Source organism: Paramormyrops kingsleyae, chromosome 9 (assembly GCF_048594095.1).
Source record: "Paramormyrops kingsleyae isolate MSU_618 chromosome 9, PKINGS_0.4, whole genome shotgun sequence".
NCBI lineage: Eukaryota > Metazoa > Chordata > Actinopteri > Osteoglossiformes > Mormyridae > Paramormyrops > Paramormyrops kingsleyae.
The window spans coordinates 23,431,379-23,457,846 of record NC_132805.1 but is presented as its reverse complement, the minus strand read 5'-3'; the positions used below and the strand labels follow the sequence as shown (position 1 = coordinate 23,457,846).

The 26,468-nt window shown below is 45.3% G+C and overlaps 1 long non-coding RNA gene across 2 annotated transcripts; it reads right to left on the bottom strand.

The window, feature by feature from the left end:
- Positions 1–20,191: 20,191 nt before the first annotated feature.
- Positions 20,192–23,309, bottom strand: LOC111837222 (uncharacterized). Of its 2 annotated transcripts, none has more exons than XR_002836601.2 (4): positions 23,176–23,309; positions 22,584–22,646; positions 22,307–22,360; positions 20,192–20,275 (listed from the first exon to the last, which is right to left on the bottom strand). It is a non-coding gene; the product is annotated as an uncharacterized lncRNA (long non-coding RNA). The 2 variants fall into 2 exon arrangements; XR_002836602.1 differs by lacking the exon at positions 20,192–20,275 and adding an exon at positions 20,285–20,571.
- Between the last annotated feature and the right edge of the window lie 3,159 nt (positions 23,310–26,468).

The following is a 26,468-nucleotide window of genomic DNA, read 5'->3' as shown; positions in this document are numbered from 1 at the left end:
GTAAAGTATTTTTACAGTATAAACAACAATATTGTAAAGGTAAATGCAAGTCTATTTGTTTTTTCTATAGAACTGCACGACAACCTCGCGCTGGTGGCAGAGCAGCAGTATTTAACCAACTGCAAGAACAAGAAATTTGCAACATGGTCATAGCCAACAATTCCATCAGGCTAAGAGAGATCCAAAGTGCAATCATAAATGACAATAAGGTCTTTGCAAATATAAATTCTGTCAGCATTTCCACCATAGACAGTTTTAAAAAGACATCAGATGACTATGAAACAGCTCTATAAGGTGCCATTTGAGAGGAACAGTGAAAGAGTCAAGGCGTTGCGGTACCAGTATGTCCAGGTAAACCATTGGTGTGCACTTAGTGAGTTTTCCTGTATTTCTAAGATGCCTGTATTACTTTACTGTAAGTTTCAGAAACCCATAAGAAAATACATTTACTGTTACATTTTTTCCTGTGTTTCTTCATAGAGAATCATGGAGTTAGAAGTACATGAAACGACCCACATTCTTGTTTTTGTGGACGAGGCTGGGTTTAATCTGTCCAAAGGCCGGAGACGTGGTCGCAATCTCATTGGACACCGAGCCACAATTGACACACCAGGCCAACGTGGGGCCAATATTACAATGTGTGCTGCCATTTCAGAGAACGGTGTGAGCACACATATTCCACACATTGGGCCCTATAATACCCAACTTCTCCTGGCCTTCCTAAATGCACTTTACAGAGACCTGATTCCAGAACAAGAAAGAGGTTTAGTTAGACCACATTTGCCTAATTATGTTGTCTGGGATAATGTCAGCTTCCACCGAACCAACAGTGTTAGGGACTGGTTTGCTGCACATGAAAGGATAACAGTGGAATTCCTTCCACCATACTCTCCATTCTTAAATCCAATAGAAGAGTTTTTTTCAGCATGGAGGTGGAAAGTGTATGATCATAGACCACAAAATCAGATGTCTTTGTTGGATGCCATGAATGCTGCATGTGAGGACATCACAGCTGACCATTGCAGGGGATGGGTGCGGCATTCAAGGAGATTTTTTCCACGGTGTGTGGCAATGGAAAACATCAGATGTGATGTTGATGAAAATCTTTGGCCTGACCAACGTGAGCGACAAGATGTCCACCAAGAATAATTATTTTTTTTTCCCCATGAATGTTATTTGTTGTTTTTGTGTATTTGTGGTAATACACAAATATGAAATGTAAAGTGAAATCTTGTTACTCTTCTCAGTTACTTTACATGTGCAGTAATACACTTGTATTGTGTATATACACATGAAGTACAAAAATAAACACTGTACAAATACAAATGTTCATAGACTTTTTTTTTTTCTTCTACATACTATTGACTTTTCTCAACAAATATGAGATTTTTGTTTAAACCCTTAATTTTCATGGTTGACTGTTGTGGTGAAAAAACAACTAAACATTTTGACCAGTGTGGCTCACACAATGACAAAAATACTTTAGATTTTGGTGGCCTTGGCCAAATTATTGACACAATAACTAGGTTTTGAAGCATGAATTAAATGTTTTGGGTGAGTAACTACATTTTGCAGACATGCTATAAAGTTTTGAAGTTCCTGTAAACAGTTGTGACATTTGCACTCACAGTTTAGAGAATGTTAAAAACGTGCCAAAGCAATTGAGAAAAACTGTAGTTTTATTTTTTGGAGATTTTGACAACTGGATTAACTATTTTGCATTCAGTGACTTGTGCAATGTACTGATGCTGAAATGATTTGGGGGTTAAGATTATTTAGATGAAACTAGTATAATATATTTTGATCAACATGACATAAACAAGTGGAAATGTAGGGAACAGCAGAGAATTGTACACAATCAATTATCTGAATGTACAAAAGCATTTGCATTTTGATCAAAGCAATGAGAAATGTTCATGTGTTGTGCACAAGTGACTAAATTACGTGGCGGTTGAACAAGTAGTTTTGAGAATTCACTTTCTGATCTGAGAAATGCTCCAAAGCGACCGAGAAAAACTGTAACCTGCAGCTGGCAAGCATATAAAGACAAGGCACAATGCAGCATGGAAGAACATCAAGGAAGGACACCCTAAAAATGGAAGAACAGCAAGAAAATGAATAGGGCCTACAGCCCAGACCAAGAAGAGTAAGGGTGCTAGGTGGTGTAAGGAGACAAAACAGAAGAGGTAGAAGAGGTTCAACACGTATGTCAGTTTCTGATGAAATAAGGGCCACTTATTTCTCAAGTATAAAGGAAGGAAAACGTCTCACTCCGTTTAAAAATACGTCTGGCGACAATTATCGACAATCAAATTCGTCGGCGACTATTTTTATTGTCGATTTTTGTCGACAATGTCGAATAATCGTTGCACCCCTATTTGAAAGGAGTAGTGAAGGAATGAAGGAACATCCCAGTATGTGCAGGTAAGACTAAACATGTACAGTAATACTGTAACTGTAATCTACTGTACAGCAAATAGTCCAACATCGTATATCGACATGCAGTACAGTTGATTTCATCTTGACACATTTGCTACCGCTGTGAAAGCAACATGAATATGTTAGATTTGACTCTATTGTCTCCAAAATAAAAATGCATTTTACATCAAAATTACAGTGGTATCTTGTTCGACACAGCGTATAATGGACCTGGAATCAAGTGAACCACCACATATTTTCATATACATGGGTGAGGCTGGCTTCAACTTAGCCAAAGGTACAGTAGAAGTCATGTACGTAATCTGATTGGACAGAGAGCTACTGTTGACGTGCCAGGCCAGCGGGGTGGGAATATTACAATGAGTGCGGGTATTTCGGACAATGGGGCCCACACTTGCATCCCTCTCATGGGGCCATACAACACCTAACATCTGCTTACCTTCTTGAACACCTTCTACAAGGATCTCATTCCTGAAGAGGAGATTGGTCAAGAAAATGTACCACAGTATGTGATCATTTGTGATAATGTGAGTTTCCATCACTCCAACCTAATCAGACAATGGTTTGCCAACCACCACAGGATGCTGATGGAATTTCTATCAGCATATTCCCCATTCTTGGTCGCAGGGGCCTGATGGCATCTTACAGTACCTATAGTCTTAAAAGAGATGAGGGATATTATTAGCCAACCTTTAACTTTAATATTCCAGAAATCGTTATCTGCGGGTGTGGTACCATCAGATTGGAAGCATGCTAATATAACACCCATATTCAAAAAAGGGGATAGAAGTAATCCAGCAAACTATAGGCCAATCAGTTTAACTAGCATTACTGGAAAAATAATGGAAGCTATAATTCAAGTGAAAATGGTAGATTACCTAGATGCAAATAACATCATAAAGGATAGCCAACATGGATTTAGGAGAGGTAGATCCTGCTTAACGAATCTACTTGAGTTCTTTGAGGAAGCTACAAGTGAAATTGATCACAAAAAGGCCTATGATGTGATTTACTTAGATTTCCAGAAGGCCTTTGATGTTGTCCCCCACAAACGTCTCTTGCTAAAGCTTAAAGCTGCAGGGATTTTAGGAACTGTGGCAACTTGGATCAAAAACTGGCTAACTGACAGGAAGCAGCGAGTAGTTATTAGAGGCACAATGTCACAGTGAGCCTGCGTTCATAGTGGGGTACCGCAGGGTTCAATTTTAGGACCTCTATTGTTCCTAATTTACATTAATGATATTGACACAAATACATACAGTAAACTGGTTAAATTTGCAGACGACACCAAGGTGGGCGAGGTAGCAGATACTAATCTAGCAGCAGAGAGGCTTCAACGGGATCTGGATTTAATTAGCGAATGGGCTGATACTTGGCAGATGAAATTTAACACAGATAAATGCAAGGTAATCCATGCAAGGAGCAGAAATATAAAGTACAGATATTTTATGGGTTCCACTGAAATAAAGGTAGCTGATTACGAGAAAGATCTCGGTATGTATGTTGATGCTTCCATGTCCCCCTCTCGCCAGTGTGGGGAAGCAATAAAAAAGGCGAACAGAATGTTGGGTTATATCTCTAGATGTGTGGAGTTTAAGTCAAGGGAGGTGATGTTACACTTATATAATTCCTTGGTAAGACCCCACCTAGAATACTGTGTGCAGGTTTGGTCACCAAACCTCAAGAAGGACATTGCTGCCTTAGAAAAGGTGCAACGAAGAGCTACGAGAATGATTCCTGGTCATAGAGGAATGTCTTATGAGGAGAGGTTAGCGGAACTGAATCTGTTTAGCCTTGAGCAAAGGAGACTAAGGGGGGATATGATTCAGGTCTATAAGATTCTAACGGGTCTGGATGCTGTTCAGCCAAATGACTATTTCAATATTAGTCTAAATACTGTACTAGAACTCGTGGCCATAAGTGGAAATTAGCGGGAGAACATTTTAAAACAAATTTGAGGAAGCACTTCTTTACACAGCGTGTAGTTAGAGTATGGAATAGTCTTCCTGCTAGTGTAGTGGAAGCTAAAACCCTGGGTTCCTTTAAATCAGAGCTAGATATGATTTTAACAACTCTGAGCTATTAGTTAAGTTCTCCCCAAACGAGCTTGATGGGCCGAATGGCCTCCTCTCGTTTGTAAATTTCTTATGTTCTTAAACCCAATTGAGGAGTTCTTCTCAGCTTGGAAGTGGAAGGTATATGACTGTAACCCACATATACAAATGACACTGCTTGCTGCCATGGAAACTGCGTGTGGGGATATAACAGAAGAGGCTGGACAAGACATTTTAGGAGGTTCTTTCCACGTGGTATTGCAAAGGAAGATACCCATTGTGATGTGGATGAGAACATGTGGCCCAATATACAGCAATTGTAGAAAGCATTTATAGTTTCAGTTTAATTTTACATGTTATGCACATAAGGCATTGAAATGCATTTTTTTCTAGACTGCAGTTGCAGTGCCTGGTATGTCACCATATACCTGTAGAATCAGTAAAATATTCTTCTTGAATCAATCTCCCGCAGTCAGTGTTTATTTTTATGTTTCCTGCCCTTGTCATTCAGATGTTTTGTGCATCAAAAAATCCATCCATCCATCCATCATCTGCCGCTTGTCCGGGGTTCAGGTCGCGGGGGTAGCAGCTTCAGTAGAGGCACCCAGACCTCCCTCTCCCCAGCTAACCCCACCAGCTCCTCGGGGGGGACACCGAGGCGTTCCCAGGCCAGCCGAGAGATATAATCCCTCCAGCGAGTCCTGGGCCTGCCCCGGGGCCTCCTCCCTGTAGGACATGCACGGAAAACCTCTCCGGGTAGCCGCCCAGGAGGCATCCGCACCAGATGTCCAAACCACCTCAACTGGCTCCTTTCGACGTGAAGAAGCAGCAGTTCTACTCTGAGGCCCTCCCGGATATCCGAACTTCTCACCCTATCCCTAAGGGAGAGCCCAGACACCCTGCGGAGAAACCTCATTTTGGCCGCTTGTATTCGCGATCTCGTTCTTTCGGTCATTACCCATAGCTCATGACCATAGGTGAGGGTAGGGACAAAGATGGACCAATAGATCGAGAGCTTGGCTTTTTGGCTCAGTTCTTTCTTAGCCACGACGGACCGGTTAAGCGCCTGCAGAACTGCAGACCCCGCTCCGATCCGTCTATCCAGCTCCCGATCTCGCCTACCCTCACTCGTGAACAAGACCCCGAGATACTTAAACTCCTCCACTTGAGGCAGTACGTCTTCCCCAACCCGAAGAGGGCAAACCACCCGTTTCCGGCTGAGAACCATGGTCTCGGACTTGGAGGTGCTAATCCTCATCCCTGCCGCTTCGCACTCGGCTGCGAACCGCCCCAGTGCCTGCTGGAGATCCCCAGCAGATGAAGCCAGCAGGACGACATCGTCTGCAAAAAGCAGCGAGGCAATCCTGAGGTCACCAAACTGGACACCCTCGACGCCTTGGCTGCGCCTAGAAATCCTGTCCATAAATATGATAAACAGGACCGATGACAAAGGGCAGCCCTGGCGGAGCCCAACACGCACCTGGAACACGTCCGACTTATTGCCGGCAATGCGGACCAAGCTTCTGCTCCGTTCGTACAGGGACCGGATCGCCCACAACAGTGGACCCCGGACCCCATACTCTTGAAGCACCCCCCACAGAGCACCTCGGGGAACCCGGTCGTAAGCCTTTTCCAAATCCACAAAACACATGTAGACTGGATAGGCAAACTCCCAGGCCCCCTCCAGTACCCTTGCAAGGGTATAAAGCTGGTCCAGCGTTCCACGACCAGGACGAAAACCGCATTGTTCCTCCTGAATCCGAGATTCGACTATCGATCTCACCCTCCTCTCCAGTACCCCGGAATAGACTTTCCCAGGGAGGCTGAGAAGTGTGATCCCCCTGTAGTTGGAACACACCCTCCGGTCCCCTTTCTTAAATAAGGGGACCACCACCCCGGTCTGCCAATCCAGCGGCACTGTCCCTGACCTCCACGCACTGTTGAGAAGGCGTGTCAGCCACGACAGCCCCACAACATCTAGAGCCTTCAGGTACTCCGGGCGGATCTCGTTCACCCCCGGGGCCCGGCCACCACGGAGTTGTTTAACCACCTCGGCCACCTCAGCCGAAGGCAGAGGCAGTATGCGTAGATGTATCTGAGGGAGGGTTGAGGAGGTCCTCAAAGTATTCCTTCCACCTCCGGATGATGTCCCCAGGTGAGGTCAACAGCCCCCCCCCCCACTATAAATAGTAGGAACCAGGAGCTGCTTCCCCCTCCTGATACTCCGTATGGTTTGCCAGAACCTTTTTGAGGCCGACCGAAAGTCACTTTCCATGGCCTCACCGAACTCCTCCCACGCCCGGGTTTTTGCTTCTGCGACCGCCCGAGCCGCGTTCCACCTGGCCCGCCGGTACCCGTCAGCTGCCTCCGGAGACCCCCGGGCTAATAATTCCCGGTAAGCCTCCTTCTTCAGCTTCATGGCCCCCCTCACCTCTGGTGTCCACCATCGGGTACGGGGGTTACCGCCATGACAGGCACCAACCACCCTGCAGCCACAGCTCCGTACAGCCGCTTCCACAATGGAGGTCCGGAACAGTGTCCATTCAGACTCGATGTCCCCTACCTCCCCCGGCATGCAGTCGGAATTCTGCCGGAGGCACGAGTTAAAGCTCCAGCGAACAGGAGCCTCTGCCAGACGTTCCCAGCAGACCCTCACTATGCGCTTGGGCCTACCAGGTCTGACCGGCTTCCTCCCCCGCCACCTGAGCCAACTCATCACCAGGTGGTGATCAGTTGACAGCTCTGCCCCTCTCTTTACCCGAGTGTCCAAGACGGAGGGCCGCAGATCAGTTGATATGATTATGAAATCGATCATCGACCTGTAGCCCCGGGCATGTTCGTACCATGTCCACTTATGGACACCCTTATGCTCGAACATGGTGTTCGTTATGGACAAACCATGCATTGCACAGAAGTCCAATAACAGAACACCACTCGGATTCAGATCAGGGAGGCCGTTCCTCCCAATCACCCCCTTCCAGGTCACACTGTCATTGCCCACGTGAGCGTTGAAGTCCCCCAGCAAAACGATGGAATCCCCCCGTGGCACGCCAAATAGCATACCGCTAAGGGAATCCAAGAAGGCCGGGTACTCCGAACTGACATTCGGCGCATAAGCGCAGATGACAGTCAGAGACCTATCCCCGACCCGAAGGTGCAGGGAAACAGCCCTCTCGTTCACCGGGGTAAACTCCGGTGTTAATGCACCGAGCTGTGGGGCCACCAATAGCCCCACCCCAGCCCGGCGTCGCTCACCTGCCGCAACTCCAGAGTAAAAGAGCGTCCAGCCCCTCTCCAGGAGATTGGTTCCAGAACCCAAGCTATGCGTTGAGGTGAGCCCGACTATATCTAGTCGATACCTCTCAACCTCACGCACAAGCTCAGGCTCCTTCCCCACCAGAGAGGTGACATTCCATGTCCCGAAAGCCAGTTTTGTCAGCCGGGGATCGGACCGCCAGGGCCTCCCTTGGCCGCCACCCGATCCACAATGCACCGAACCCCTGACGTTCCCCTTGTGGGTGGTGGGCCCACCTGGGGACAGTCCCGCGTGCCTCTTTCGGGCCGGGCCCCACGGGCCAAGGCCCGGCTACCAGGCGCTTGCCAACGGGCCCCTCCCCCAGGCCTGGCTCCAGGGTGGGGCCCCGGTGACCCTAGTCCGGGCGAGGGAAACGGGACTTTGTTTTTATACTTTTTCATGGGGTTCTTTTGGATTGCTCTTTGTCTGGCCCCTCCCCTGGGACCTTTTTGCCTTGGGAGACCCTACCAGGGTTAGCACTGACATATTCAATGATGAAAATAATAAAAAATAAATAAATAAATAAAACAAAAAAAAAAATGACAAAAATACTCGCTTTTGAGGCATGGACTAAGTATTTTGAAGAGGTTACCTGCTTTTGTTGGTCATCCATGATGTTTTGCCATTTGCACTAAGTGTTTTGAGAAATGCACTCGCTGTTATGCAACTGATAAGTCTGTTGTGAGAAATGCAACAAAGCAACTGAGAAAAACTGTAAACCCTGGGTCCGACGTGCTGTATAATGCACTAAATCGTGATTTTTGCGACTTGCTAATCGTGTTGTTTCAAATCGCGATTTCGATTTGAAATCGATAAATCATCCAGCCCTAGTAGCTGTCTATTAATGTTGGTTGCTCATTACTTATGAGCCCTGAGTGTGCGTCAGTGAGAATGCTTAAATCCATAGTTCAACCAGTCTTTATTAGCACCAGCCACGTGCGTGCGTGTATGCGTCTTGTTCTGCAACAATTAAATAGAAATCTCAGTAAACATTATACATTACCCAAATAAGAGCAACTATCTCTGTCAGAAATTATAAACTACAGTATCAGCAGTCTTTGATATTTAATACTGATAAGCAATAGCAAATGAGTTAGCATGGGCTAACTACGCATTAAGAATGCGATGTTACGCTATCCTTAATAAGTGAAGTACTTAAACGTACTAAAAATGCATAACTTAAACTATAAACATATAATAATGAATTACAGTAAAGAGGATAAACGTTAACCAAACACAAACTTACAGCTCTTTGGACGCACACGCTTCCCCAAACTGAGTGAGCTGCACTATTTATTCAACCAACAACGCCTGGGGCTAAAACTCTAAATCACACTTCTTATATTGTTCACAAGGCAGCACTCGCTGTCCACTAATCCCTCCATTAGTCGTGTTCACTCTTTATGACAAGGGGTATCAAACTCAGTCACATAGGGGGCCAAAATTTAAAATAGGATTGAATTTGAGGGCCAAACCAGGTCAATATTTATTGAAATTGACCATGTTTAGTCAGATGTACTATGACGAATTATTCATAAGAAATATGAACTTATCCCAAAACATCTTAGAATTCAGAACAAACCAAGCTTCTATATTAAGCACGAGAGATTACACAAAAAACAAAGTGGCATTATTTTAAAATCTTAATAAGATATGTATTGTGATGCCCATGTTAATAATCTGTATAAATTTAGTGTTTCCCTATGTTTATCTGCAATTTGGGGGGGCAGTGTGTGGCTCAGTGGGCTAAGCCTGTGTGTCTGTAATCACACCAGTTCAAACCCAACCTCAGCACATCTGCAGGTCCTTGAGCAAGGCCCTTAACCCCCAGTTTCCTGGACCACCCAACAGGTGGCTGCCCTTCACAGACAGCTTACTCTACAAAAGGCAAGTTGAGGGAGCCATATAGACAATTTCAGTGTCAATTATTATTATTATTACTAAATTCAGTTAGTGAAGTGCACCACATGCAACTGTTTTTGTATGCCATAGAAGCAATAATTACTGAAATGGCGGTGAAAAAAGGGAGAGCTCAGCAGCATGGTGAAAAAGATAATGGGGGTGTGGTGTTACTTTTTTCCATTTAAAGTCCTGCAGGTTTATTAATCAAATAAACGGGCCAATGTGCCAGCTATCGCTGTGCGATCTGCAATTTGTAGTGCCAGTAATGTGCATGCTGTATGTTCTGATAGACACAAGATATTATCGCGCAAGCTGGAAACAGTCATACCATGGGCCGGATGTGGCCCATGGCCTTGAGTTTGACATCCCTGCATTATAAGATTCTTTGCTGAAACACAGCTCAAAAGGGCAGCTGTGAAATCTACATAAATGCTAATGTAACTGCAATTTCATTGGAACCATTCTCTCATTGTGATTCTGTAAAGACATGCAGGCTCAAAGCTGCAGAATATGGATACTTTCATCGTCAGACAAATGTGATTGCAGACTGGAATTTGTCCATTTTCATGTGTTCTTTTAGTTTGTCCATACTTGGTTAATAATGATATGGTGATTAACTACTACACTGAATGTCAGCTACCTCACAGACACTGGATTTGCAGGTGAACCTCTCATGATTCTGTATTATTATTATTATTGTTATACACTCACCTAAAGGATTATTAGGAACACCATACTAATACGGTGTTTTACCCCCTTTCGCCTTCAGAACTGCCTTAATTCTACGTGGCATTGATTCAACAAGGTGCTGAAAGCATTCTTTAGAAATGTTGGCCCATATTGATAGGATAGCATCTTGCACTTGATGGAGATTTGTGGGATGCACATCCAGGGCACGAAGCTCCCGTTCCACCACATCCCAAAGATGCTCTATTGGGTTGAGATCTGGTGACTGTGGGGGGCATTTTAGTACAGTGAACTCATTGTCATGTTCAAGAAACCAATTTGAAATGATTCGAGCTTTGTGACATGGTGCATTATCCTGCTGGAAGTAGCCATCAGAGGATGGGTACATGGTGGTCATAAAGGGATGGAGATGGTCAGAAACAATGCTCAGGTAGGCCGTGGCATTTAAATGATGCCCAATTGGCACTAAGGGGCATAAAGTGTGCCAAGAAAACATCCCCCACACCATTACACCACCACCACCAGCCTGCACAGTGGTAACAAGGCATGATGGATCCATGTTCTCATTCTGTTTACGCCAAATTCTGACTCTACCATTTGAATGTCTCAACAGAAATCGAGACTCATCAGACCAGGCAACATTTTTCCAGTCTTCAACTGTCCAATTTTGGTGAGCTCGTGCAAATTGTAGCCTCTTTTTCCTATTTGTAGTGGAGATGAGTGGTACCCGGTGGGGTCTTCTGCTGTTGTAGCCCATCCGCCTCAAGGTTGTGCGTGTTGTGGCTTCACAAATGCTTTGCTGCATACCTCAGTTGTAACGAGTGGTTATTTCAGTCAAAGTTGCTCTTCTATCAGCTTGAATCAGTCGGCCCATTCTCCTCTGACCTCTAGCATCAACAAGGCATTTTCGCCCACAGGACTGCCGCATATTGGATGTTTTTCCCTTTGCACACCATTCTTTGTAAACCCTAGAAATGGTTGTGCGTGAAAATCCCAGTAACTGAGCAGATTGTGAAATACTCAGACCGGCCCGTCTGGCACCAACAACCATGCCACGCTCAAAATTGCTTAAATCACCTTTCTTTCCCATTCTGACATTCAGTTTGGAGTTCAGGAGATTGTCTTGACCAGGACCACACCCCTAAATGCATTGAAGCAACTACCATGTGATTGGTTGATTAGATAATTGCATTAATGAGAAATTGAACAGGTGTTCCTAATAATCCTTTAGGTGAGTGTATATGTAGGAATTATTAGCTCAGGTAATTTTTAATATCTCCACCAATATGTTTGAAATTAATTAAAGTTTAATTAATTATTATTTACTGCTAATTATTAACCAATTGTTATGCTGAATGGTCAGCTCCTCGACTGGTATTCCAGTTAGTCTGTTAATGTTAGACTTACTGTAAATGGGATTCACTAATTACCAATATCGCTTAGTAACCTGGGTTAGAAGGCTCGTCCAGCGAGCTGCATCACCAGGTAGTGTAAACGATCGTTAGCGAAGCTCTCCTCACGGCCAATGAGAGAAAGTCTCACGATATTTCAGGCGAGCTTGAGGTTTCAGAGCATGTAGCAAGATCGCACAGAGGCAGGGACTATTGTGAGCACTGAATGAACGGAGGCTGAAGTTGTGTAAAAGACATGTATTTATTCCTAACACACTACAACTAACATAAGACAGACATTACACATTACACAAACACAAAATAACGGAATAGAAACAAACAATGTAATTATGGAAATGCAATGACCGGATTTAAGTGAGTAACTTTAAAAAGGAAATACTGTTCTGCAAAGCAAGCCCAGTTTGTGGAAACACGACCCTAAAGTCATATAGCAGAGTTAACAGCACAGCTTAGGTTGTGAGAATGAAAGGAAGTTGGTTTACTTGGTTGCAGAGCAGGGGGGGGGGGTTCTTGGCATTTGGTTGCAGAGCTGATGAGCTGATGGGATAATGGCACTCAGGAAGGCGCGGCATTTGGAGCAGTGGAGTGGAGCCCCTTGGATTCTCTCTCCTGGTGAAGCTTTGTCTTGGTTGCAGTTCTCTGTTCAGCTGGGCCTTCACCGGAGGGCTTCTTGTGGGCTTCTCTTCTCCTTGATGATCTTTTTCTGCTCCTTCAGCTGATGGTCTTTCTTGTGCTGCTGATGGTCGTTCTGCGCTTGATGATCTGTTTGCTGCCCTTTGTTCTGAGGTGCCAGGTTTTTATGGTCTAAAGTTCATGAATAGGGATGACCAGGAATTTGACTCCTGGCCCAATGGCTGGCCATCCATTTGGTGGGCTTTCGGAAGGGGGTCCGTATCAGTCCTTTTGGGATTTATGACCCGACTGATTCTCCCTTTACTGATGATTTTCCTTAAGCTAGTATAACTTTTGATACATCCACTGACCAGATTTGGAATTGGGAGTGATTGTCCATCAGTTTGACACCAAACATGCCATACTAGCTTCACAGGTTCACAGCTCATACCATCTGTATTAATTGATTAAACAATTAATTATTTTATGTATGTGACTGATTCACATCAGTATATGATACAGGTCTTTTGGGTTGCACCTCAACAGATGTTACACTTTGTGCAGACATTACATCAAATATTCATATTACAAACAGCACATCTTATCCATAGATAGGCATGGCCGTTAGCTTGTGGTAATATCAATATAAGTTGTACATCTGGACACAACATATCTTGATTGGTGTGGCTTATCCCAATTGATCTTCTCCAGAATGGATAAGGTACACCTTAATTCAGTTCTTTTAACATAGCATATTAGAACAAAGAAACTTGGTAACGGTCCACCAAGATCAGATAAGGACCACAAAGGAATGTTGGAAGAGAAGGAGGGTTGTTAAACAAAGAAGACTCTCTAAAAGTTAGGACACATTGGTTACATTAATTTTCCAGATTCTTCTGGTATAACCATGAGAACATATATATAATGGTAGCTATACCTATCTATTTATTTAAATTTATATGTGTTCAAGTGCAAAGGGGTAAAATAGGTGATACTCCGTGAACATGGTTATAAGGGTGGCACACAAAACACTAAGATTGTCTAATGACACATACAAACATAATCTATCTGTATATTGAGACTTTAATAATTAATAATTATTATTATTAATACTACTACTACTACTACGAATAATAATAATAATATGTCATGTTTATGTCGATGAGTATGTACTTTCTGCAACTTCTGGTGTTAATGACTTTGGTCTTGAATAGCAAACATGAATCCGTCAGTCTCACTGAACAGATCCCTGTGAGTAAGCTAACTGTTTGACGCATATTTATCAACACGAGGCTGGCTGAGGTCAGGTGTCTGCTATGGAGTTCTTTCTGGGTCCATTCTAGCTTTTTGAGGTATGGGGTTGTAATATGTTCTGTTTTACTGTGCATGTTGTGTAAGTTAAGTGGTGTGTAGTTGGTGTCTGCATGGACTATAATGTTGTGTAGTGCTGGGGGGTATTCCAGAAAGCTTGGTTAACTTACCATTTGGTAAATCTTAACCTCTGGGTTGATATACCCCAAACCCGCATACCATGAGTATGTCGGTTCCAAAACACCTGAGAAGAGTAAGTTCAATCAACCTCCTATTGGTTACCCAGAGTTAATGCGCGTGCACCGTGCATACATAAAGACGTTTTCAATTGATCGCCGATTTCACGAGCCAGAATGGAAAATCAAAGTGAAAAAAAGAGAGCGGCATACTTCACAGAGGCGGAGTTGGAAGTTTTAATGCACGCATATGAGGAATTCAAGCCAATAATAATGAAAAAAAGCAATACGGCTGCATCGGCTAAAGAAAGAGTTGGCTTGGCAAAAAATAACGGACAGAGTAAATACGTGTGTATTAAATTGCAAATTTGACATCGCCTCCCCTTTTATTATAATGCAAAATAATTAAACACGTAACCCTTCCGCATCCTTTTGACTGTTAAATCACTATGAAAGCATTTACTTTTCCTGCCATTCATTTCTTTAGGTTAAAATAACAATGTGTATCGACTAGGAATATGGTTTCTTATTTAATAAGGTGTAATCCTTCTGGAGCCAGAAGAACTTTGAGCCAAGTCAAAATGAAACACAAAAACATTCTGCAAAAAGGTAATTGATTACACGATCACTTAACTATTTATTAAACACGATTTAGTATTCTTTCTGTCATGTAGCTAATAGAAAAAAGACTGAAGCTCGTCTAACTGGCGGGGGCCCACCACCACCTCCCCTCACCCCATCTGAGGGCAACCAGTGGTAACCAGCATTGTACTGTCCTGTAATGATTACCTATAGTTAGTGGAAAAAAGTAATGAGTTTGATGATTTTAACAAGGCAAAAAATTAAGGATACAAAATCAAGTTACCTGCACATTGATACTATGAATAGATTTCCTACACTATCTTGCTGTAATTGTATAGTGACAATAAAGACATCTATCTATCTATCTATTAACATAATCTCCCTCATTTATTGAGGAGCTTTAATAGGAATGTAGGTGCCATCAATGCACCCAATTATGAATGAATGAATGAATGCCTTTTATTGTCACTCTACATGTATTACATGTATTCCAAATGACATTTGGAAACCCTGAAATAGAAAGTCATATATGGAAGTATCAAGTGTGTGTGTGTGCAGGATGAATACATGTAGGCTATAGATATAAATAGTATGACTACATATTAAATATGCATCATAGATTTTACTACAAAGGACAAACCTACCACTCTGTGGAATTCCTCTTTAATAACACGCAGAGCTTTATGGACAGGGAACTGTACAAACGTGTGTAAGAAGCGTTAAGTACTGTACCAGACATACTGTGCGAACGGCTCTACACACAGTTGCCTTTCCTACATGCTCTGCGTCGCCCATATTGTACAAAAAATGCCCTGACGCAAAAAACCGAAATGCTATGCACAGAATGTTTTCTGTGCTAAGCGCAGACCCGCGGTTTGGGTTTGTGACATTTGCAATATGCGGTTTCAAGAGATGTTAAGTAAATGAACGATTCTTTCGAAAACCGATAACGCTTTTTCAGATAATCATTAGGAAATTAAAATACATCAATACGCGGTCTTATAACTGTCTCCCGGCGAAAAAAACCTCGTATAATTTGTGCCTCCACGTCCACAGGATCGTCATCAAAACGGCACGCCATGCTCAGTAACCTTCTGCAACAAACTGACCCTGGAACATAACCTGCTACCGAGCAGGTTATCTTCAGAGAGTAAGCTGCTATGGTTACGTACATACCCAGAAAGTTAACCTCCGTTTTTGGAACCGAAAGTTGAGGTTATCCACTAACTTACCCTTAAACTTACAGTACCCAGGTATGTCACATAACCTGCTTTCTGGAATACCCCCCTGATGTGTTCTGCTTTATTGTGCGTTATTGTTCTGCTTAAATGGTGTGTAGTTGGTGTCTGCATGGACTATAGCATCGTGTAGTGCTGATGTGTTCTGTTTTGTGTGGAAGAAGCTTCTCAGTGTGTCTATGAGGCCCTTCCACCTTCCGTCCGTGGGAGGGCAAGCCTCTCAGCAGCTGATTTTGGGTGATGATATTTGTGTTGTTAGTAGTGTACATGTTTTCCTTTGGAGCTGGTTTAACTCTGAGGATGTCCAATACATTACTCCAAAGTAATATTTGAGTATTGGCATTGCATACTGTATGTGTTGATGACTTTGATTGTATCACGTGCGTGTAGTTGTGTTTTTAATATTTCTGTTAGCCAATATATGTATTTTTGTGTTAGTGTGCATTTAATGTGTTTATGCTCGGTAAGTTTGCCTGTTGGAATCCCAGGCACTTGGGGAGCTCATTCTCTGTTACTGCATCAATTTGGTCACCAGTTTGCAGAAGCCTCCTTCTCTCAGGCTTCCTTCTTCTTTTGTTTTACATTTGTCCAGGCCAAACTCCATGTTTATGTCTTGTGACAATTTTTCTCTTACAGTATATGGAGCAGATGTTGTAAGGGTATGTTGGTTCTGGCATATATGTATTTTTCGGTCATCCATGTAGAATAAATGTGAGAGGGTGCACTACTGAAGATTGTAAATCCATAGTATGTGCTGTTTGATAGTGAGTTGAGTCAGACAGGACTGAGTGCATCTCTCTGAAAGATGCCTCTTCAGATGTAGATTGTATTTGTTTGTATTGTTGTGCTGTTGATGTGAAGGTGTAATGTTGTTCTCCAGTGTCCCATCGGTGTCTGCAAGAATTGTATTAATGTGGGATTTATCCTGTATATGTGCAATATATGTATTAGCCATGTGTGTGGGACACTGCCAATAGCGTTTCTGTAATCAATGTATGCAGCATATAGATGTCTGTGCTTTTTGTGTGCCTGAGTGCCACAGAATTAATCAGAAGTTGTTCCTTACAGCCCATGTGTTTCCTTCTTTCCTTTTATTGTTCTATGACTATATTGTTGTCTGTGATTGTTACGTTCACGTCCAGGGAGGAGGCAAGGAATAATGGTTAGGAGACGAGGATCAGCAAAGTAAGGGATTTTAATGGGGTTTAAAACAACAAAAGGGAGCAGACCAGGGAAAGACAGGGAAAACTAAGCTCAAGACATAAACTAACAAGACACGAACTTGGCTAACATTAATGACAAGTCTGGCAAGTAAAGGTAAGACATGGACTTAAATACTAAGAAACTAATTAAGAAACACAAAACAGCTTGAGAGAAGCACAAATTCCACACATGGGTAATAAGGGGCGTGGCACACCCACCCACCCCCCATCCCCCCCCGCCCGAAGGCGCACACTCCGGGCGTGTCCCAGGGCAGGGGCCGAACAGGAAACAGAGAACCTAGAAGACGAAAAAAAAAAGTCAACGACGAACCAGGGACAAAACAGAGACAAAGAAGAAACACAGAGAACAGAGAAGACAAGAACTGGCACAAGAAGGGGAAGGCAGACAAGCAAAGGGACACCATGGTCGAATAGACAGGTGGAACAAAAGGACCAGGAGGGAACGGAGGAACAACAGGAGGAGAAGGAGCAGGAACAGGAGGGACAAAGGGACGAGGAGCAGACAGGGGAGACCAGCAGGCAGCCACCGAGCGACAGCCAGGGGACGCACAGGAGAGCCAGGGGGCAGGGCGGGCGGGACCTGGGTCCGACGCCTGTGTCCCCTCCCCTTACCAGACACGGAAAGGCGGGGTCCTGGGGAGTGTAGGCCTCGCTGGGGCAAGGCCGATGGAGTCACTGGAGCCGCAGCGGGTGGAGGCTCGGGCAGAGCAGGGGGCGTGGTGGCAGGCGGTGCAGCCAGAGCCGCAGGCGTAGCGGCAGGCGGTGCAGCCGGAGAGGCAGGTACTGTAGGACGGGCTGCACAGGCAGGACGGGCTGCACAGGCAGGACGGGCGAGCCGGGCTGGACGGGCGAGCCGGGCTGGACAGGCAGGACGGGCGGGGCCGCGGGCAGAGCAGCGGCAGCAGGCAGGACGGGCGAGCCGGGCACCTCGGGTGTGCGGCCTCGGCGGACACCATCGACACGGTATGTCCCACAGAGGCTGCTGCTGTCACCCCGGACATAACCCCGGAACTCGCCTGATGCTTAAAGGGGACAGGGCAATGTGGGATGCCATTCCCCAGATCCCCAAGGCCCTTAAAGGGGCAGCGCCTGCTCACCCGGCGCCCACCCTGGTGCCTATTGATTTGCCCGTCGTTCCTGATCTGCCCATCGTGCCTGACCTGCCTGTGCCTGACCTGCCCGTTTCACTTGTTCCGGCGGCTGTCGTACCGCCCAACGAGGCCCCTGCTGCTGCGCCTCCTGCTGCCGTGCACGAGGCCCCTGCTGCTGCGCCTCCTGCTGCCGCACACGAGGCCCCTGCTGCTGCACCTCCTGCTGCCACGCACGAGGCCCCTGCTGGCCACAAGTTTGTGGTGTCTGCTGCGGCGCCCCCTGCTGGCTGCACGCCCAAGGTGCCTGCTGATGCCGCCGCTTTGCCCGTGGCACCGCCTGATGCCGCCACTCTGCCCGCGGCACCGCCTGACCCGCCTGTCCTGCCCAGCTCACCCATCCTGCCCGGCTCGCCTGTCCTGCCCATCTCATCTGCCCTGTCTCATCAGCGCCCCCTGCTGGCCGAGAGTCGGTGGTCCTGCTGCTGCCGCTCTGCCCGCAGCCCGGCCTGCTGCCGCCGCTCTGCCCACAGCCCTGCCTGAGGCCGCCTGTCCAGCCTGTCTCACCTCTCCAGCCTGGCTCGCCTGTCCGACCGGTCTCTCCGGCTGCACCGCCTGCCGCCACGGCAGGCTCCTAGGCCTCCGCCTCCTGCTCCTCCCTCCATAGTGTAATTGGAGGAGGAGCTGGAATGGGACCCCTCGGGGATCTACCCCCTGGACCCCAAAAACTCGGGGGCTAGAGGGACTCCTCCGCCATCACCCCAGAGTGGTGGAACCAAACCAGGTCCCCGACTATCTGTGTCCCGGAGAGGGAGAGGACATAGACGCAGGGACCAGGACCCTCCCGCCCTGCCCCCTGGCTCGCCCGTGCGTCCCCTGGCCGTGGCTCGGTGGCTGCCTGCGGGTCCTGCGGTTCCAGCTCGGCTGTCGCCTCTGGGTCCCCCTCCGGTGCCTCGTCGCCCACCTGCCGTCCCTCCGGCGGCGCCTCGTCACCCGCCTCCGGGTCCCCCTGCTTCGGATTGGCGTCGGACGGCGCCTTCCCCGGCTCCTGAAGTGCCTTTGCCCGCCACGGCTTCCCCCTCCTGCCTGCCTGCACCAGTGTCCCCTCCTGCTCCCTCCTCGTCTCCTCTGTCGGTCCCTCCGTCTGTCTACTCGTCCCCTGTGTGGTTCCCTCTGGCTCTGGCTTCCCGTCCGCCTGTGGCCCCTGCGGCTGCCTTCCCTCGCTTGCCTGGGTTCCCTCGGTCTCCCCTTCTTCCTCTGCCCTTTCCCTTGTCTGCTCCTCGTCCCTTTGTCCCTCCTGTCTCTGCTCCTCGTCCCCCTCTGGTTCCTTTGTTCGCTCCTGGCCCTTTTGTTCCTCCGTCCTTTGTCGGATCCTGTCTTGGCTTTTGCCCCTGTGCTTGTTCTGTGTGTCTCTTCTGTTCCCCATCTCTCGTTGATGTTTTTGCTCTTGTTTTTCAGGTCCCGTGTTCCCAGTCTGGTCTCCTTCGTCGCCTCCCCTGAGGCGCGCCCAGAGTGCACTCCTTTGGGGGGGGTTCTGTCATGACCTGCTCGTTCGATCCTCATGTGTGCCACACCCACCTCGTTACCTCATGTTAATTCCCAATCGTAATCACCTGTTACTTGTTATGTTCAGCCAGTCCTGTGTATTTAGTCCATGTCTGAGTTAGTTTCCCCAGTCCGGTCATTGACGTTGCATGTTCTGAGTCTGTGTCGCTGACAATAAACCCTGTTTACCATTCTTCATGGCTTTCTTTGCCTGCTTCCCGACCCGACGTAACAACTATGAAGGATTTATTATTATTATTATTATTATTATTATTATTACTACAGCTGCCCTCCCTTACCTTCCTAATGGTAGGACCGTGTCCCCTGCCCCTCAAAAGGTGGGGTTCACTTTGCTGTAAAGCATGTATTCATTAACTTGTCACTCACTACAGCCTCTGCTATTGGTCTCTAAGTATGTAATAAATATCCAAGTAATTTAATTTATCATAAATATGCTGTTTTCCTGTGGGTTTATTATCATTAAACAGATTAAAAAACAGATAGAAATGATCAATTAATTTCACTAATTTGATTCAAGATTCAGGAGTTCTGTTAAAAACACAATTAAACAGGTACTGTGACTCCGGGAGAGCAAACAAGAGGCAGACCCCGTAGTACAGGAGACAGGTAGTTTACTTCTATAACCAGGTACAACCAATGCCAAGTCCACAAGCCAAAATCATAGACGGGTCGGATGTAGGGAGTCAAAAGCTGGAAGGGTCAGTTCCACGAGCAAGCACAGGACAAGATAACAAGAGGGGAGGATGAGCAGTGGAGATGGGTCGGGATTGCAGGAGAAGGCAGGCAGGTAGGGCAAGCGGGAGTAGGTAGGCAGGCAGGGCAGGCAGGATGCAGGAGGCAAGGATAACAGGGAAGACAATGAACAAAGAAATGCTCAGTAAGGCACATAACCATGGCAACTATACTTCGCAATGGAAGTTGCTGGTGACCCGCTTAAGAAGCGGATGCAATCAGAGGTGATCGGCTGTTGCTGGTATGTCCCACCCCTGTGAAATGAAAAATTAGCTGGCTCCATGATTGTGCAAAAGTAAAATCAAACACACAATAGAGCAAATAATAAAATTATGAAAAAGATAATAAAATTAATCATTAAGTTAAACTAGATTAAAATTAAGAATCTGAGCTCCAAAGAGTATAAAATGACTGTGCAGTAAGTTACAGTGAATGTGCATGAGTTTTAGGTTCAGATGTTTGTTGGCATGTCAGAGTTCAGCATTCTTAAGCCTATCAGTTTTAGCCCTTAAGCTGCGCAGTCGCTTGACTGAGTTAAGCAGTCTGAACAGTCTGTTGCTGGGGTGGGTAGAATCCCTAATTATTTTAATTGCCCTGGTCCGGCTGCGCCTGGTGTAGATATCCTGCAGAGAGAGCAGTGCTGACCTTAGGATGTGCTCTTCTGCATGCACCACTCTCTGCAGGGCTTTAAGATCTTGGACAGAGCAATTCCTGAATCACGATGAGTAGGCCCTGTGCCCTGTGATGGACTGACATTCCATGCAGGGTGTACACCAGCCCTGTGCCCTGTGATGGACTGACATCCATGTAGGGTGTACACCAGCCCTGTGCCCTGTGATGGACTGACATCCATGCAGGGTGTACACCACACCTGTGCCCTGAGATGGACTGATATCCATGCAGGGTATACACCAGCCCTGTGCCCTGTGATGGACTAACATTCCATGCAGGGTGTACATCAGCCCTGTGCCCTGTAATGGACTGACATCCATGCAGGGTGTACACCAGCCCTGTGCCCTGTGATGGACTGACATTCCATGCAGGGTGTACCCAGGTTCTCTCCCTGTATCTCCAGGAGATGAGTGAGGGGTCTGGTGCTGATATTTGTCCATGTACTGGTTAGATATCTGCATGGGATACCAGTCCATATAAATCACATTTGATTAATTTGAACTTTTGGCCTTTAAAGGAACATTACAACGTTGCGTGAGTGAATGAGTCTTGAGTATTCACCTTGAAAACATGTACAAAGTAGCCCATTACTAAACACTAAACTGATAATGAAGGTGTTTTTCCTAAAACCATTGCATTAAAGTATCTTATTTCTGCTTCTCTCAAACCTTGCTCCCTCTTTCCCTGCTTGCTCTGTTATGCTTTCCATTATGAATGCTCCATTGTATGCAAGTACCAACAAGCAGTAATAGAGAAGCCACCATTCTGGCTTGCCTGATACCTGCATCCATTCATTGTAGTTGAATTCAAACAGGGATATAGTTACATGCTTGACTGCTGCTCACAATCCTCATGCAGGTTGATGAGAAGCATCAACCATGAGTTTTGGTCTCTGGCATGAGGGCATTAAGAAAATCTAAAATGAAGGCACTGTGGATAGACAAAAACTACTACTAGGACCCACCCTGCATGGCATGTCAGTACATCACAACGCCCAGGGCTGGGGACACCCTTCATGAGAAGTCAGTCCATCGCAGGGCACAGGGCTGGAGTACACCACCACTGAAACTGCACTGGCTAAGATTTTAAATGGCATTCATCTAAGCAGTGATGAATTAAGTATCTCAGTTTGTATTACTGGATATCAGTGCTGCGTTCGACACAGTTGACCATAAGATACTGCTAGACAGACTAGAAAAATTAGTGGGATTTTTTTGCACAGTGTTAAATTGGTTTGAATCATATTTACAAAATAGGGAATACTTTAGGTCAATAGGTAATTATGAATGTGTGTGAGCAAAAAATCATATGGAGTACCTCAAGGGTCAATTCTTAGGCCTCTTCTATTCAATATCCACATGATCCCCCTTGCTGAGATTATAGAACATTATTAATTATTAATTTCTTATTATAATTATGCAGATGGTACACAACTGGACATTTCAGTGTCACCACGTGACTATAGTCCCTTATACTCACTGAAAAGGGGCATTGAAAAAATCAATAAGTGGATGTGCTAGAATTTTGTACAATAAAGAAAACTGAAAGAATTGTTTTTTGGCCACAAAAAGGAAGATTGAAAGTCATTGCTCACCTTGAATCCACCTTAAACCTACAAATCAAGCCAGAAATCTTTAGTGTAGTTCTGGACTCAGATCTAAATTAGAACAGCCACATAAAGACAATTTCAAAATCAGCCTACTACCAGCTGAAAAACATAGCAAGATACAGATAGCAGACTCGACTATTGTGACAGGGTCTTCACAGGTCTTGACAAAAAAATCAGACAAACCAATCTGCTACTCATCCAGAATACTGCTGCCAGAGTCCACACTAACACCAAGAAAGCTGAGCATATTACACCGGTCCTTAAATCACTACGCTAGCTTCCCTCTTGTCACTGGATTAGTTTAAAAATATTACTTGCATAGAAAGCACTAAATGTGTTAGGAACTGGCATGGTGAAAGGACGATCCTGTCAGGGTCAGCACCCATCTGCCCCAGCCTTTCGTGTCTGCTCCCTGTATCGCTGGCCACCCTGTTCTCCCTGTGCCTAAGTGTTTCGTGTGTTTCCCTAGGTCCCTGGATTGCTGCATGGAATGAAGGGCTGAGTGTGTGACTAATAACCCATCAGTTTTGTGTTCAAGTCCAGCCCCCTCTGTTTTTATATTTAGTAGATTTGTTACCTTGTTTCATTCGTATTAGTTTTTCTAGTTCCTGAGTTTTGTGGTTTGCATTCTGTTTTGGTTTTTTGTTTTGTGCCATTGGTTGTTTTTTATCTGTCCTTCTTGTTTTCCTTGTGTTAGATTCTGTTCCTTAGTTTTTCTGTCTGTATCTTAGTTCAATGATTTAGTTTATTAGATTCATCTGTGTGTTGTTTCCCTGAGCTTCTTGATTATTGTATTTTGTTGCTTGTTATCCTGCGTCCTGTGATTGGTTAATTGATTATGTCTTACACCCAGTCCTTGTTTGCCCCAGTTTACTGTGTATTTAATTGCCTGCCCTGATTTGTTCTCCAGTGATTTTTTGACTGTGTTCCTTGATGTTGGTTATTCTGATTTGCTGTGTGCTATGTTCACTTCCCTGCCTGTTCTCTGTGTAACCAGTTTCCCTTCGTAGATAATTTTTTGTTCTGTTAGTTATATCATTTCCCCTGTTTAGTTTTGACCCCATTGTGGTCTGCTTTGTTTTGTAGCGTTCCCAGTATTTTCAGTTCTGTAATAAACCCCCTTTGTGTCTCAGAGCGGCTAGTGCAGAGGTGGGAAATCTTATCCGCAAAGGGCCAGTGTGTATGCAGGTTTTCGCTGCAACTCCCTAATTAGGTCACTAATTAGAGGACTGATTGGCTGAAAAGTCCTCACACCTGGGTTTGAACAGCTGACCTAAAGGTCATCCCAAAAACCCACATACCCACCAGCCCTTTACGGATAAGATTGCCCATCCCTGGGCTAGTGGATCATCACCTCGTTTTTCCTGCTTGCACCATGCCCTGTTCCTGTGACAGATCCACGAAGCGGCTCAAGCCAGAAGGGGTTGTTTTATTTTGTATAAACGGAACACAAAAGGGAAGACCAAACTAACAAAGGCACCACAATGGGTCAAACCAAAACAGTACCAATGGGTAAAGCCCAGCAACTCGAAGCTGGGAGTTGAAGCCTGCTTTGTTTACGCAGTATCATGTGACTGATGATGTCCGACTCGTCTTGAAGCATCAAAGGTTTCAAATCCTGTCAGTTTTTCGAAACTTTTATAAAAGTGAGATGAAACCTTTGGGCATTGTGGTTTTTTTGCTGTTGAAGTGATTGCTGTACAGTTTGCATTACATACAACACCTTTTGATTCATTATGGAAAGTGGCTCTGGAAATAGTAAAATGATATGGAAAATGATAATTATATACTTTATTATTATATTATTGTTGTTATTCTTTCCATTGCTGGTTCATTGGGTTAATTCTTGCCTGCCACACAGAAGGCTTAGTTTCCATTCCCTTATTGTAAATCTCTTTGGATAAAAGCATCTGCTAAATGAATAAATGTAAATTATTATATTTATGTTATTTAGGGGTCCAAGCACACAGTGCTAGAACCCTGTTTTATTTGGTAGAATTTTTTCTTATCCTTCTGCACTAAAAAGATATGGAGAGCAGAGACCATAAGGTATAGAAACACTTCACGCACGTTTCACGCAAAGTGTGGAATTTACCATCTTGTACTTATACTTAGAAATGTTCTTAAATATAAGAACAGCTCTGACCATGCATATGCACAGAATCTAGTGGTAGAACAGGGGAACTGCAATATTGAAAGTCTCAGTTATCCATGCCTATTCCTTATTTCAAAATGATATACAGTGGAACCTTGGATTACGAGTAACGTGGTTTACGAGTGTCCCGCAAGACGAGCAAAGATTTTTAATAAATTTTGACTTGGAAACCAAGCAAGTCCTGGTTTACGAGCGCCAAGTATCATCAAAAATCATATGGCACACATGCGCTCCTTGTTTTTCTTGTTTTTACGTGCGCTCGGCTTCAAAACAGGAAGCGCATGCGTGCACTTCTTGTTTTGACGCCAAGCGCACGTCATCACAACTGAACCAATGGTTATTCACTTTCTCACGCTGCAGAATTGTGGGTAATCGTCTCCCATGCTCGGTCTCAGTCGGTGAAGTGACAAAATGCAAAAGTCCGGTTTTTCCTTCAACCCTTCCTTTTGTGGTTTTGCCACCTGGGAAGTGCGGGTACCATTTTGTCTGACTCGCAGCCTTTAGCTTAGCCCTTCACAAAAGGATCCACAAGTTGCTGTTTACTGCCTCTTCATTTATTGCAAAAAAAAAAAAACCATATTACAAAATGAAATGCGAATCGTCTCGCTGCCTTATCATCATCTCCGACGATTCCCCAGGGTAGCGAACAGACCGCGCCTAAAGCCCAAGGCTGAGGTCAATGACGGTATCTGCTGGCCCGCTTCTCCCCCGCCATGTGCCACGTCACCTCCTTTTCCGGGCAGCACCCTCACCACCTGTAGGGGGTGCACTTGTGCCAAATACAAACTGATTACAGTAAACATTCATCAAGCAATTTACCTATGGCTCCTACACACCGGCCCCTAATTGTACTCTAAAGAATCAATTACTTTAACTAAAATTGGAGCCATAAACAATACGAATTATAACAACATGTACATTACATCCTCTTCTGATGAAAGAGGTTACTCCTCAGTTTCCAAGATGAGGCACAACTTGGTTATGGGCCTCTCGATGACTGAAGTCTTAGTCTGGAGCTTCACAGAACGTACCAAACCTTTCCCATCGGGCCTGGTTTCCAGGATTCTGCCTAATGGCCATGACCCCCGGGGAGCAGTGGGATCTACCACCATAACAATGTCTCCAATTCTTAAGTTCCTTTTTACCTTCACCCATTTCTGCCTTTCTTGGAGTAAAAGAAGGTATTCTTTGGTCCATCTATGCAAAAAAAGATCAGCCATATACTGGACCTGTTTCCAACGGCGCCTAGCATAAAGGTCGGACTTAACAAATGTTCCAGGGGTCAGGATGGGCTGTGTTTTCAGTAGAAGGATGTGATTAGGAGTCAGCGGCTCTAAGTCATGAGGATCTGAGGAAACGGTGGCAAGAGGACGGTTGTTGAGGATTGCTTCCACCTCGCAAAAAACTGTCTGAAGGCCTTCATCATCAAGGGTTTGCTGCTGAAGAGTGGAGTTCAGCACCTGACGGACAGATCTTATGAGTCTTTCCCAGACTCCTCCGTGATGTGATGCTGCAGGTGGATTGAAGCGCCACTGAATCCCATCAGATAACAAGGCACCTTGTATTTTCCCTTCATTCAATGAACTTAAAGCCTTCTTCAGCTCAGCCTGAGCTCCCACGAGGTTTGTGCCATTGTCAGATTTAATGCGCTTGACCTGGCCTCTTCTGGAAATGAATCTTCTTAATGCATGGATGCATGAATCTGTATCCAGTGA